Source organism: Chiloscyllium plagiosum, unplaced genomic scaffold (genome assembly GCF_037043375.1).
Source record: "Chiloscyllium plagiosum isolate Xiang-an unplaced genomic scaffold, Cpla_swu_hap1 HiC_scaffold_11, whole genome shotgun sequence".
In the NCBI taxonomy this organism is placed as follows: Eukaryota; Metazoa; Chordata; class Chondrichthyes; order Orectolobiformes; family Hemiscylliidae; genus Chiloscyllium; species Chiloscyllium plagiosum.
The window spans coordinates 35,364,191-35,377,190 of NW_028270149.1; the positions used below are offsets into that span (position 1 = coordinate 35,364,191).

General features: G+C 40.9%; 1 protein-coding gene across 8 annotated transcripts in view; it reads right to left on the reverse strand.

Moving 5' to 3' along the window:
* The window catches only part of tenm1 (teneurin transmembrane protein 1), a 2,430,772-nt gene that overhangs the window by 887,701 nt on the left and 1,530,071 nt on the right, over positions 1-13,000 (reverse strand). The window lies entirely within an intron of this gene.

Below are 13,000 nucleotides of genomic sequence, written 5' to 3' on the forward strand. Positions count from 1 at the left end.
GATCAGGGGTGGGGAAACTGCGGCCTTCTAGGCCAGTGTGTGTGGCCTTTTGAATGAATCCAAATTTTGCAGAACAAATCTTTTATGTTTTATTAATATTAACCAAAATCACAACGCCCTTAAGGTCACAAATGAGGAATACCCAGCTAGAGGACCAGATAAAACTGCAGACCTCCATGCTGCAATCAAATACTCAAATGCTTTCTTACAAAAAGCAGTCACAACAAAGTCATTAAATGGTTAGTTAACTTTAGAATTAACTTTTTTTTTCTTTTTTTAGTTAGTACATAATAGTTAGATTTTTACAAAATAATGTGAATTTTGATGAATATATAATTGAAGTTTTTTGGATGCGGCCTTATTAGATTACAATTAACATAATGCAGCCTTCCATCATGAAAAGGTTCCCCACCTCTGACCTAGATCATCCTGCACCTCATTTCTGTGGTTATTCTCTGTTTAAGTAATTCTGATTCTTTTCTCTTCCCAACCAAAGTGAATATTTTCTCTCATTAGGCTCCATCTGCCAGATTTTTTCACATTCACTCAGCACATCCTTGTCTGTCTGCATTCTCCTTATGTCCTCTTCATGGCATTCTTTCCTACCTATCTTTCTGCAAATTTAGCTACCATGCCACTACACCCCCTCATCCAATTATGAATAATGTAAATTGGGAAAAATAGCTGATGCCCAGCACAGAACCCTATGGAATTGCACTCATCATATCCTGCCAATTAAAAAAAAGGCCTATTTAGGCGTAAGCCTGTTTCCAGCCAGCCAGAAAATCCTCCACCTATGCTAACATTTTAGCTCCTCCACTATAAACTCCTAAGTTGTATTATAACCTTTTATGTAGCATCTTGTCAAATTCCTTCTGGAAATCCAAATATTGACATTTATCAGTTCTCCATTTCTACAGCATCCGCTGCTCTTTCAAAGAACTCCAATAAACTGCTTTCCCATTACAAAGTCATGCTGAATCTTTCAGACCATTGCGAGTGTTTTTCAGTGCAGAGCTGTTACTTCCTTCATGATCAATTTCAGCATTTCTCCACAACTGTCATTAAACTAACTTGGCCAATTTCCCATTTTCTGCATCCCTCCCTTTTCTTCTGGAGGAGTTAGATTTTCTTTCCACTGTGATAGAACCTTTCCAGAATCTAGTAACTTTTGGAAAAATAATACCAATACACCTCCTACTTCATTCGCCAGCTCTTTCAACAGCCTCGGGTGAAGTCCAACAAGATGCAAATATTTGTAAGCTACCAGCTCTAGTTTGCTTAGATCTGATTGCTGGTAATTGTAATTCTGCCAATTCCTCTCTGGCTTCCATCTTGTGATTCACAGTTATTACTGAGATGTTTTATATCCTTGAAAGTGAAGGCAAAAGCAAGATATTTGTTCTTTTCATACAACACTACCTTATTATTTATTTACTCCCCAATCTCACTTGCTTGAGGACCAAAATGCATTTTATTTAATCTTTTCCTTTTTAGATACCCATTGAAACTCTAGCTATCGAGTTTTATATTTCCAGCTTGCTTCTTCTCATACTCTAATTTTTAACCCCAATTAATCTTTCAAACATTCTCTGCCATGCTTCATATTTTGACTATTCATCTGACCTGTCACTCAGCTTTGCTTTTTTTTGGTCAATTTGATATTTTCCTAAAATTCTTTAGTCAGCCACTTTTGGTGGGTCATTTCTTCTGGAATTTTTGTTCATAGATCAATCAGATGGTGGTGGATGCTGCCAAGGAGTGTCTTTAGTCTTGAATGCCCATTCTAATATAACCTGTTGGCTGGTTATTTCCGCAAGGTGTTGCTTTAAGAATCTGCTGCATAAGCAGATTCTATGAGCTCTTCATCCAGGGTCCTGTTACCAAATTGATTTTTCCAGTTTATACGTAGTAAAATCACTCAAGATACTGTGTCATCGTCCACACACACCTACAATGCACACAAATGAAATGAAATTTTTCCCACTGGTCTGGAGGAGTGATGGCCCAAACGACAGTGCCCACATCCTGTAATATTTTGCAAAATCTCCAGTATTGGGAATACACGGATAGATCTCTGGTCTTTTAAAACTTACAAAAGTTGCGCTGGGTTGACTGAGGGGTAAAACAAACTACCAGCAGACCTGTGAATGGCATTTGGAAGCCACTACTGTCAGCAGGGAACACATTCTCAGATGGAAAGTGTAAATTATAAATGCAAAATGTTGGATTGAGACAATCAACCTGAAATCAAAGGGATATAACCCCAAGACGATGACTTCTGGCCACCCAGTTCATAGAAGATACCAATTCATGCAGACAGTGTGGAATCAAGAGAGATACTGTGACAATCACCAGCATCCAACACCATTTAAGACCATTAACACCTTGTCTAAACTTTGAACATTAAACCAATCAAGCACTCAAAGAGAACATCAACAATATAATGGCCTGGAGATTTGGAGGCCCGAATCTCACATTGGGAGGAATCTGAACCAAAAGTATCCGAACCTAGAGTTTCTGTACCGGGAAACAGGAACACCAAGAGAGTGTTTCGTAAGACTGATGGAAAACCTCAACAACAATCGCAACTAACCATGCTAAACGGAACCAAGACCGGCAAAAATCAAAGCACCAACTGACCCAACCGACACTACAAGTCCTCAGGCATAACTGAGATGAAGATGGAGCTCAACAAACCAGCAAAAGTAAAGAAAATCCAAGTAGTCAACTGATAGATCCAATATACACCTAACTACATGAGCGGACTCAATCCAGAGGAGTTGCGCAGCTAGATAAGACAATAAGACCATAAGACATAGGAATGAAATTAAGGCCATTCGGCCCATCGAGTTCACTCTGTTATTTAATCATGGCTGATGGGCATTTCAACTCCACTGACCCGCAGTCTCCCCGATATCACCTACCATGTTCAGGGTATGACAAGCCAGAGCAAACACATAAAACAAACTTCAAAACTGCATTCAGAGTGCTGAGCATAATTCCAAGACCCCAGAGTATTAACTTGGTGAGGGGTAGGAGGTGGTGGTATCAATGTTTTGTGATTCGAAATCATTGTGTATTTTAATTAACAGTGTCATTTAAATAATAGTGTAATGTTGTGTTAGCTTTTCTTGTATTGTTACGTTACATTTTTCTTTTATTGTTGAATTACCATTTCTGTACATAAATAAATGCAGCGATTCTTTTGACCTCAAACATCTGTCTACTACCTTTGCACTACATCCTGATTAATAAGTCCAGTGTCCAGAACCACGGAATGGGAGTGATTCAAATCTCTTAAAATTCTGACTAAAAACCAAACCCGTACAATTGTATTAATGAATTTTTTTAAAAAGCTGTCATTTGTCAAAAGCACTCGATGTTTCTTCTTACATACAGACCAACCTTGATACTCAATTCCCCTTGTGATACACAATAACATTTGATTAGCTTTTCCAATTACTTGCTGGAGTTGCATATTAATCTTCTGTACCTCATTTTTTAGATTAGATTACCTACAGTGTGGAAACAGGCCCTTCGGCCCAACAAGTTCACATCGACCTTCCGATGAGTAACCCACCCAGACCCATTTCCCTCTGAATGGCGCACCTAACACTATGGGCAAATTAGAATGGCCAATCTACCTGGCTTGCATATCTTTAGACAGTGGGAGGAAACTGGAGCACCCAGAAGAAACCCATACAGGCACAGGGAGAATGTACAAATTCCACACAGTCAGATGCCCAAGGCTGGAATTGAACCTGGGTCCCTGGTGCTGTGAGATAGCAGTGCTAACCACTGAGCCACTGTGCCACCCTAACATGTACTAGGTTACCCCACAGATCCCTGTGCATCTCAAAAGGTCACAGAAATGCCAAGATCATAACCTTAGCCAAACACCTTACTCTGCACTCAAAGTCCTTTGAGTCCTGAGATCTTCACGTTTTTGACATATTAAACATCTTCCAAGTGCTACCACGTTAAGTCACCTTTGTGCTCTCAAACTTGCCTCAGCATTGCCCACCTGCAACAATCGCACTGGTGTTCATCTGTTGGGCACATTGCCTGCCATCTTTAATTAGAGGGTGAATGTGAGGTTAACTCATAATTGGCCACCTCCTGAAAATTCCAACTGTCAGTGCATCTCCGACCTGTGCTTTTTCAGGATCCAAACCTTGGGGCCCCAACAATATTGGAAAAATTCAGCCCACAGCACTACTCAGTCTGGGTCTTAGAAACAGGGTATCACAGACAATCAATCATTCTGTGAGGTTACAGTTAGGCTTGGTCACACACATGCTCTTTGCCATGCACCTTCCAACAAAACTGGTCAACCAAATCTTGGGGGTGCTGTATTATTTAGAGTGTGCCAACCCTGAAGTTAATTCTTACCTTGAGATGATCTTAGAGAGCTTTTCAATACTTTTTCTGGATCTTTCTGATTATCCCCAGAAAGACTAGACATGTTAATTCTACAAAGCCCCTCTTTGCTCAGTGCAAGCAATATTTTCAGAGCTCACTTCTCAGGATCATTTATTACTTGATGTGTGAAGCAAAACTGCCCCCAATGTTGCTTGAACTCTATCATTGCAAAGAAGTCATTGGCTGCCAACTTCTTACTTTAGTGTTTGCTTTCCCTTTCCCTTTGAAGGTCTTTTTTAAAAAAGAAATGTAGAGTGCAATGCTGTGTTTCTCAAAACACTGGAGAAAGAAATAGAACTATTGTTTTGAGTTTGATTAAACTTTTCTTCAGAACTGCTATTGAGCTTGAAACATTAACTGTTTGTCTCCACCAATACTGACACTCTGCTTCAACCTCTCATCGTGCCTCTTCTTCCTAAATTTCAATTAACTAACTCATTCCTTTTCTGATGGTGTACTAACAAAACTATAATCATAGATTCCTCCAATCCACCTCGAAGTCAGGGTTGTTGCCAGGATGCCAAAATATTATACCATTCATACAAATTCCCTGTAATAATATTGAGTCTGTGTTCTTCAGTTACAGACTCTTAACTGCCCTCTGGACAATCAGGGATGAGCAGTGAATGCCGGCCTGTCCAGTGACACCTTCATCCCATCAATGAATAGAAACAAGAAGATGCATCTGTCAGATTGTTCCAATTTAGTCAATCGAAACTACTCAATTTTCAACATACCATACAGGAATATAATTGAAATGCACTGACATTTGATATGGAGGTATAAATGGCAGTAATGTTGCAACAGCGCTGGGAAGAATATGCTGAATAAAGTGATTTTGGCCAAGACCCAAAGAATACATTTTGATCTTGTGTTACAGGCATTCAGAACTCTGTGCTGGAAATATTGAAGATTAGAAATATAACTAAAGGAAAAATTGCTCACCTTCTCTGAGTGGATTCAAATATGATGGTGCCAGTGTTGGACTGGGGTGCACAAGGTCAGAAGTCACATGACACCAGGTTACAGTCCAACAGGTTTATTTGAAATCATAAGCTTTTGGAGTTCTGCTCCTTCATCAGGTGAAGTGAAGGGGCAGCTCTCTGAAAATTTGAGCTTTCAAATAAACCTGTTGGACAATAACCTGGTGTCATGTAACATCTGACCTGGTTTCAATAATCTCTATAGCCTCCTGGAAGGAGAGATGTCGCCTTGTGTTAGCATGATCTCCAACTATGTCACTCTCCCTTTGGTGAAATATTCACCTAATTTATGCATTCAAGTGCGACCCATGGGTTTGAAGCACTGCATCATGCCACACCTATTTGTCTGCTCTGAGTCAATTAAGGTTTAATGTTAATAAAAACCGAAAGAACTGTGGAAGCTGTAAATCAGAAACAAAAACAGAAGTTGCTGAAAAAGCTTAGTAGGTCTGACAGCATCCGTGAAGACAAGTCAGAGTTAATGGATCAGGTCTGAGGAAGGGTCACTGCTAAGGTTTAATAGCATTTGAGCAGAGTGGGCCAGTTATGTGTAATTTAAAATGCTACTTCAGCACAGGGCATATGTAACATCATCAAACTGTTGACAAATCACTTTTAAAATGCAATTTATGCTGATTATGGGTTACTGGATAACTATATATTATAATTATGTAACCTTCATGGAAATAAAAAAAAATTAAAATCTATATAAGTTAGTTAAAAAGTAATGAATGAAAATGCAATATGAAAATAATTAGCTTAAGGGTAAACTGGTCAATAAATCATTTTCTCTTTTGTATTCCGCTATAGTGCAAAATAACATAGAAAGTGCTACCATGAAATAGCTTTGGCAAATAGAATTAAGGAGAATCCAAAGGGTTTTTACAAATATATTAAGGACAAAAGGGTAACTAGGGAGAGAATAGGGCTCCTCAAAGATCAGCAAGGATGCCTTTGTGTGGAGCCACAGAAAATGGAGGAGATACTAAATGAATATTTTGCATCAGTATTTACTGTGGAAAAGGATATGGAAGATATAGACTGTAGGGAAATAGATGATGACATCTTGCAAAATGCCCAGATTACAGAGGAGGAAGTGCTGGATGTCTTGAAACGGTTAAAGGTGGATAAATCCCCAAGACCTGATCAGGTGTACCCGAGAACTTGGAGTGCAGGTTCATAGCTCCTTGAAAGTGGAGTCGCAGGTAGATAGGATAGTGAAGAAGGCATTTGGTATGCTTTCCTTTATTGGTCAGAGTATTGAGTACAGGAGTTGGGAGGTCATGTTGCGGCTGTACAGGACATTGGTTAGGCCACTGTTGGAATATTGCATGCAATTCTGGTCTCCTTCCTATGGGAAAGTTGTTGTGAAACTTGAAAGGGTTCTGACAGATTTACAAGGATACTGCCAGGGTTGGAGGATCTGAGCTACAGGGAGAGGCTGAACAGGCTGGGGCTGTTTTCCCTGGAACGTTGGAGGTTATGGGGTGATCTTATAGAGGTTTACAAAATTATGAGGGGCATGGATAGAATAAATAGGCAAAGTCTTTTCCCTGGGATCGGGGAGTCCAGAACTAGAGGGCATAGGTTTAGGGTGAGAGGGGAAATATATAAAAGAGACCTAAGGGGCAACATTTTCACACAGAGGGTGGTACGTGTATGGAATGAGCTGCCAGAGGATGTGGTGGAGGCTGGTACAATTGCAACATTTAAGAGGCATTTGGATGGGTATATGAATGGGAAGGGTTTGGAGGGATATGGGCCGGGTGCTCTCAGGCAGGACTAGGTTGGACTGGGATATCTGGTCGGCATGGAAGGGTTGGACCGAAGGGTCTGTTTCCGTGCTGTACATTTCTATGACTCTATGACTCTATGTTAAGTCACCTTTGTGCTCTCAAACTTGCCTCAGCATTGCCCACCTGCAATAATCGCGCTGGTGTTCATCTCGTGCAGTAAGCCTTCCTGTTGGGCACATTGCCTGCCATCTTTAATTAGAGGGTGAATGTAGAAGTTAACTCGTAATTGGCCACCTCCTGAAAATTCCAACATCAGTGTATCTCCGACCTGTGCTTGTTCAAGATCCAAACTTTGGGTTCCCAACAATATTGGAAAAATTCAGCCCACAGCCACTAGTCAGTCTGGGTCTTAGAAACAGGGTATCACAGACAATCAATCATTCTGAGGTTACAGTTAGGCTTGGTCACACACATGCTCTTTGCCATGCACCTTCCAACAAAACTGGTCAACCAACTCTTGGGGTTGCTGTACGTTTGACATTATTTAGAGTGTGCCAACCCTGAAGCTAATTCTTACCTTGAGATGATCTTAGAGAGCTTTGCAATACTTTTCTGGGACTTTCTGATTATCCCCAGAAAGCAGTCAAACTGCTAAATGCATGAACCTCATCATAACGAGATGGGAAAAGCTATGTGATTCCTATTAAGCATAAATAGATTTTGATCATTGCATGTTCTGAGAACTTGCCAGACCTGTCTTTTAACAGGCAAATGGTCAGTCATCCCCAATTTGCCTGTCTTGATCACTTTCACCTTTTTAGTTTATTCATGCTGTTCTGATCATTGCTACTTCAAAGTTTCTTCTCTTCAAAGGCACTTAGCCATTCAGTCCATTGAGTGTGATCAGCAAATTAGATCACAATTGTGTATATTAGCCTCAGCTCCTCAACTTGGTTCTGTAACCCATAATACTTGACTAAGAAAGAAACAGGAATTAATTTATCAAATTCTTGCAGGCAGTGTTTGCTGATACCCATAACTGTGGGCAACCTGAAACACATATACAGCATTATGTAGAATCAATGTGACATCAATGGAACACGTGCTTTTGAAATGGAGTTTCGCGGCAGAGAATCAGGATGTAAGAGGAGAAATGGGGGCAAGAATCAGGAGGGGAGAGGATCCAAACAGGACCATAAAAAATTAGGGGAGGGAGGCAACTGCCCCCCAACCCGCCACCTCCCCTCCACCCCACCCCCCCCCCCCCCCCACACCCCACCAGCTCTCAAACTCCCCTCTTCTGATGATCCCTCTCCTGAGTCTTGATCCCCACCATTCCAAGGACCTGGGCCACATTACTCCAAAATCATTTAAATGTGAATATACAATCTAAAGTCGTGCATAGCACCAATCCTGGTGGCAGCAAACATGGCCTTTTTTTTATTTATGTTGCCCTATCCTCAACAGCTGGTCACAATAGATACTCACCAATCTTTTGTGAAAAGACATTTTTCCCTACTTTGTCATTCAATGACTTAACATGAATGTTAAGCTTATGCACCTTGATCTGGGCAACCTTGTCGTAAGATGAAACCTCAAAACTGCTCATCATATAATATGCACTTTACAGATTTACTGCAGCTAGTTTTCTTTTCTGGAAAAATGTACAGGGCCTGCTTTGAGTAGTGTAGTGGAGGACTGCCCTTGGTCATTTAATGAGAAGAGGTTCTTGTCATAAAGTGCAGCTTATTGAATGACAACAGTTGTGTACAAGTTGCCGTATTATGATAGAACACATTACACGGCCCAAACGGCAAGTCTTACTCCTTCAAGATATAAGCTGCTTTCCCTCAGCCGAGATTGGTAATTATGTTTAACTAAAAAAGACATCTTAGTTAGATCGTCTTTTAATCTTCTACACATGCAAATGCAATCATTGCTGAATCAATCTGTTCTCATAATGCTGAGCTCTTTTAGACACAGTCTTTTTCTGGTGAATCTGTGTTGTACCCCTTTCAAAGTCAGTACATCTACCCTGTGGTACTGTGCTCAGCTCAGTAGTCTCAATGATGACTAACCAGAGCTTTGACTAAAAATAACAAAACAGCGTCTCTATTCTAACCTCTGAGAGATAAAGGTCAACACATTTTAGTTTCTTTTGTACCTCTCTTATAATGTACATGTACTCCCTAAAACTCATTGCTTCTCCACAGTTCCTATTGTTTTACTATTTAGAAAATACTCAGATCCAAATCGATGATCTCACACTTCCTCCATTTTAGTTTCTCACTCACATAATCTAGCCATGACCCTGTAATATCCACTTGTAAATATGGTCAAAATCAGAGGTTCAAAACTAAATATTTGAGGGATGCATGACCATAAAACCTTACTTGTTTGAGGAAAGGAAGAAAGTGAGGACAGCAGATGCTGGAAATCAGGGTCAAAAAGTGTGGCGCTGGAAAAGCACAGCCAGTCAGACAGCATCTGAGGAGCAGGACAGTTGATGTTTCGAGCATAAGCCCTTCATCAGGAATGGGAGGACTCGAAGAAATTGTTGAGGGTTAGGACCAGTTCAGCCAATGAGTGTGTTGGTGGAAGGGTACTGGTTGGTCAGCAGGAGAGGAAGAAATGGAGAGCTTGGAGGCCTTCCTATGTCGACTCTCCTGCTTCTCAGATGCTGCCTGTGGTGGTCACGGAGGCGGTTGTCTTGGCGGTGGTCCCCATTCCTGATGAAGGTCTTATGCTCGAAACGTTGACTCTCCTGCTCCTCGGATGATGTTTGAAAAGCTGTGCTTTTCCACCATCACACCTTTTGACTAGTTTGAGGAAAGACCAATATGACCATCCTCTATCACTTATATCCTTACCTTTCCTGTCCTAAATCTACTTAAATCTTCATTCTTTTGAAATCAAGACATTACTTAATACTCCAAAGGATTGCTTCACTGTAATTTAAAATTACAACACTCCAAGCTTCCTCTAGACTCTCCTTCCTGATATAATCTTGATGCTTTTAAAACTGAAACTAATCTTGGAACACACTAGAAGGCAGTTATTTGGCTATTCATGTCTCTATTAGCTCTCCAAGTGAGTAATTCATTTTGTATCATTTTCCTGTCTCCTCCCTGTAACCCTGTATGCTATTCCTTTTTAGGTAAAAGTTTACTGCAGCACAGAATCCTTTAATTAAATATACCTCCAATATAATCTTCAGTAGTGCATTCACTTACTGTGTGAAAATGGTTTTCCTCGTGTTGTCTTTGCTGCTTTTACCAATTATTTAAAAGACGCACCCCTTTTATCTTCATTCTTTGCAAAAGTGGGAACACAGCTGGCCTGTCGACTGTGTCCCAATGTCTTATGGTTATGAATTCCTGAGTCAAATCTCCTCTCCGCTTTCTTTCTTCAAATGAAAAATTCAAACTTTTCCAGTTTCATTTCTTGAATGCAATTCCTTATCTCTGGAACCATCCTTATCAATCTATTCTGCACCCCTCCAATGCCTTTTCGTCCTTTCAGAAGAATGATGTCCAGAATAAGACACAGTACATTCGTGCACGGTGATACCATAAAGTCCTTCTCATGAATGAAATAACATGGCTGCTTTACAGTCAACATTTGACTTGCATTTTAGGCTTAGAAGACTAATGACACATGAGGCATACAAAGCTTATATTTGTATATGTTTCCACTGCTACATTTTCCTGGAACAGGCCATAAAGCAATCTCCAGAGACTACACCTTGAGGAGCAGCATTCAACATCAAGCATGGCTCATCAGGAAACTCTCCTGCTTTTACTGCCGATCAAAGAGTGTATTAGAAGGAATTACAACGTTGAAAACAACCTGTTTTGGCCATTTTGTTCATGATCCTTCCATGTCTATCACCTCCTGGTCTGGAGCTCAAACCTAAGCCCTGTCTGGCTCACAGGCAGGAATGGGGCATTGTCCCACAGAACCTCCCTACTGACTTACATCAGATGTAAATTACATACCTTTCGTTATAGACCAAGCCCGACCCCTCAAAACATTCTTAAGCAGGCATCCCTGACTGTAACTGTGTTATTTATTTCAGTTAAGTGTATAGTAGACATTCCAGAGTGAATTAACTGGTCAGACTGCTAAGTTTTAAACAAATAGAATTTATTTACAAACATACAGAATGAAACACAACGAACCGAAAATACCCGAATAACTTATTCTATCTGAACCAGATAGGTTATCCAGACTTAATGATGCTGTTCCAAAAAACTTGCAACAATCCCCAAAAAACAAACCCCTTAGCACAAAGAGTAAAAAAAGACACAAAAAGATTACAGGTTATGAAGTCACAAGGGCAGAAGGAGGGGGAGAACATCCAGTTTCAACTGTGACGCTGACTCAACTAACCCACCAAACTGAATTAATCTGCACAGTTAGAGAGCTGGCCACGCCTCCTTGATTATACCATGCCAAATGGCATAACTTTTAAACTGATATAGCCCATTGGACATTACGAAAGCTGAAATTGCCTTTGCACTTTCTGACAGGGGTATCTGCGAGTGTCCTCTGAGCAAGTCCAAGTTAGAAATATAAGTTGCTTGTCCCACCTTTTCAACACAACTGCAGAATCGGATATGCCTCATCCTTTGTAACTGCATTGACTTTGCGATAATCATTGGGTATCATCTGGTTTTGGGACCACGACTATGGGTGAGCTCCAATCACTGTAACTCATTTCGATTATGCCATCTTGGAGCATGCGCTCCATCTCCTTCTGAACGTGTGCCAACTTTAGAGGGTTATGCCTATAATAATGTTGCTTAATCAGAACAGCATCTCCTAAATCTACATTATGTACAATCAAGTTAGTACTTCCCAGTTTATTTCCACATATTTCCCCATGTGATAGTGAATAACTCTATCAGGTCATTTTGTTTTTTCTCATGAAGGTAACTCAATAATTCATCCCAATTTTTGACAACTTCCTCATTGTCCAATTTAATTTGAGGAATGTGCAATTCAGAATCGTCTGAACTTGGTTCTTCCTTCTGGGTTATAATCATTAACACCTTCTCTTGCTTTCCTTCTCTGTTAAAATACTTTTTGAGCATATTCGCATGTCACACTCTGTCAGATTTCTTCCTGTCTGGAGTCTCTATCAAGTAGTTCACCTCACTCGATTTCCTTTCATTTTGATAAGGTCCACTAAACCTTGCTTTTAAAGGCTCACCTGTTACTGGAAGTAACAGCAATATTTTATCCCCAATGGCAAAATTGCAAATTTTTGATTTCTTATCCATTTCTTGTTTCATTGTATATTGCGAGACTTTTACATGCTATCTCGCCAACTCCCCAGCTCTATTTACAGGGGAATCTTGATAATCCGAATACCAACTATCTGAAAATCGGATTATCCGAAGGAGATCTCAAGGTCCTGATAGAAACATTACATCAAAGACGTGTTTCCAATAGTGATCGCGTCTTTTGTTTACAGTGAGGTGTGTACCCTTACACCCTGCCCCGCATCCCAGGAATAATCTCTCTCCTGTGCAGGGCAAATGTGGAACCTGTCAAAAATTTGCAGTAAATAGTAGTGTGTGGCTGTGGCTGTGTGTGTGAGTGCTATTTGGTGACTTACCCCACAAAGGCAGCTGCAGCAGTTTGGACCAGGTTGGGGGGCAGGGCGGGGTGGGGTTGGACCGGGTTGGAGGTGGGGTTTGGACCAGGGGCGGGATTGGACCAAGTTGGGGGCACAGCTTGGACAAGGAGGCAGGGTTGGACCAGGTTAGGGGCGGGCGGAGGATGGTGTTGGGGGCAGGGGCGGTGGCTCGCTTTGTGCAGGGGGGCAGAGTTGGACGGGAGGGTGTCGTG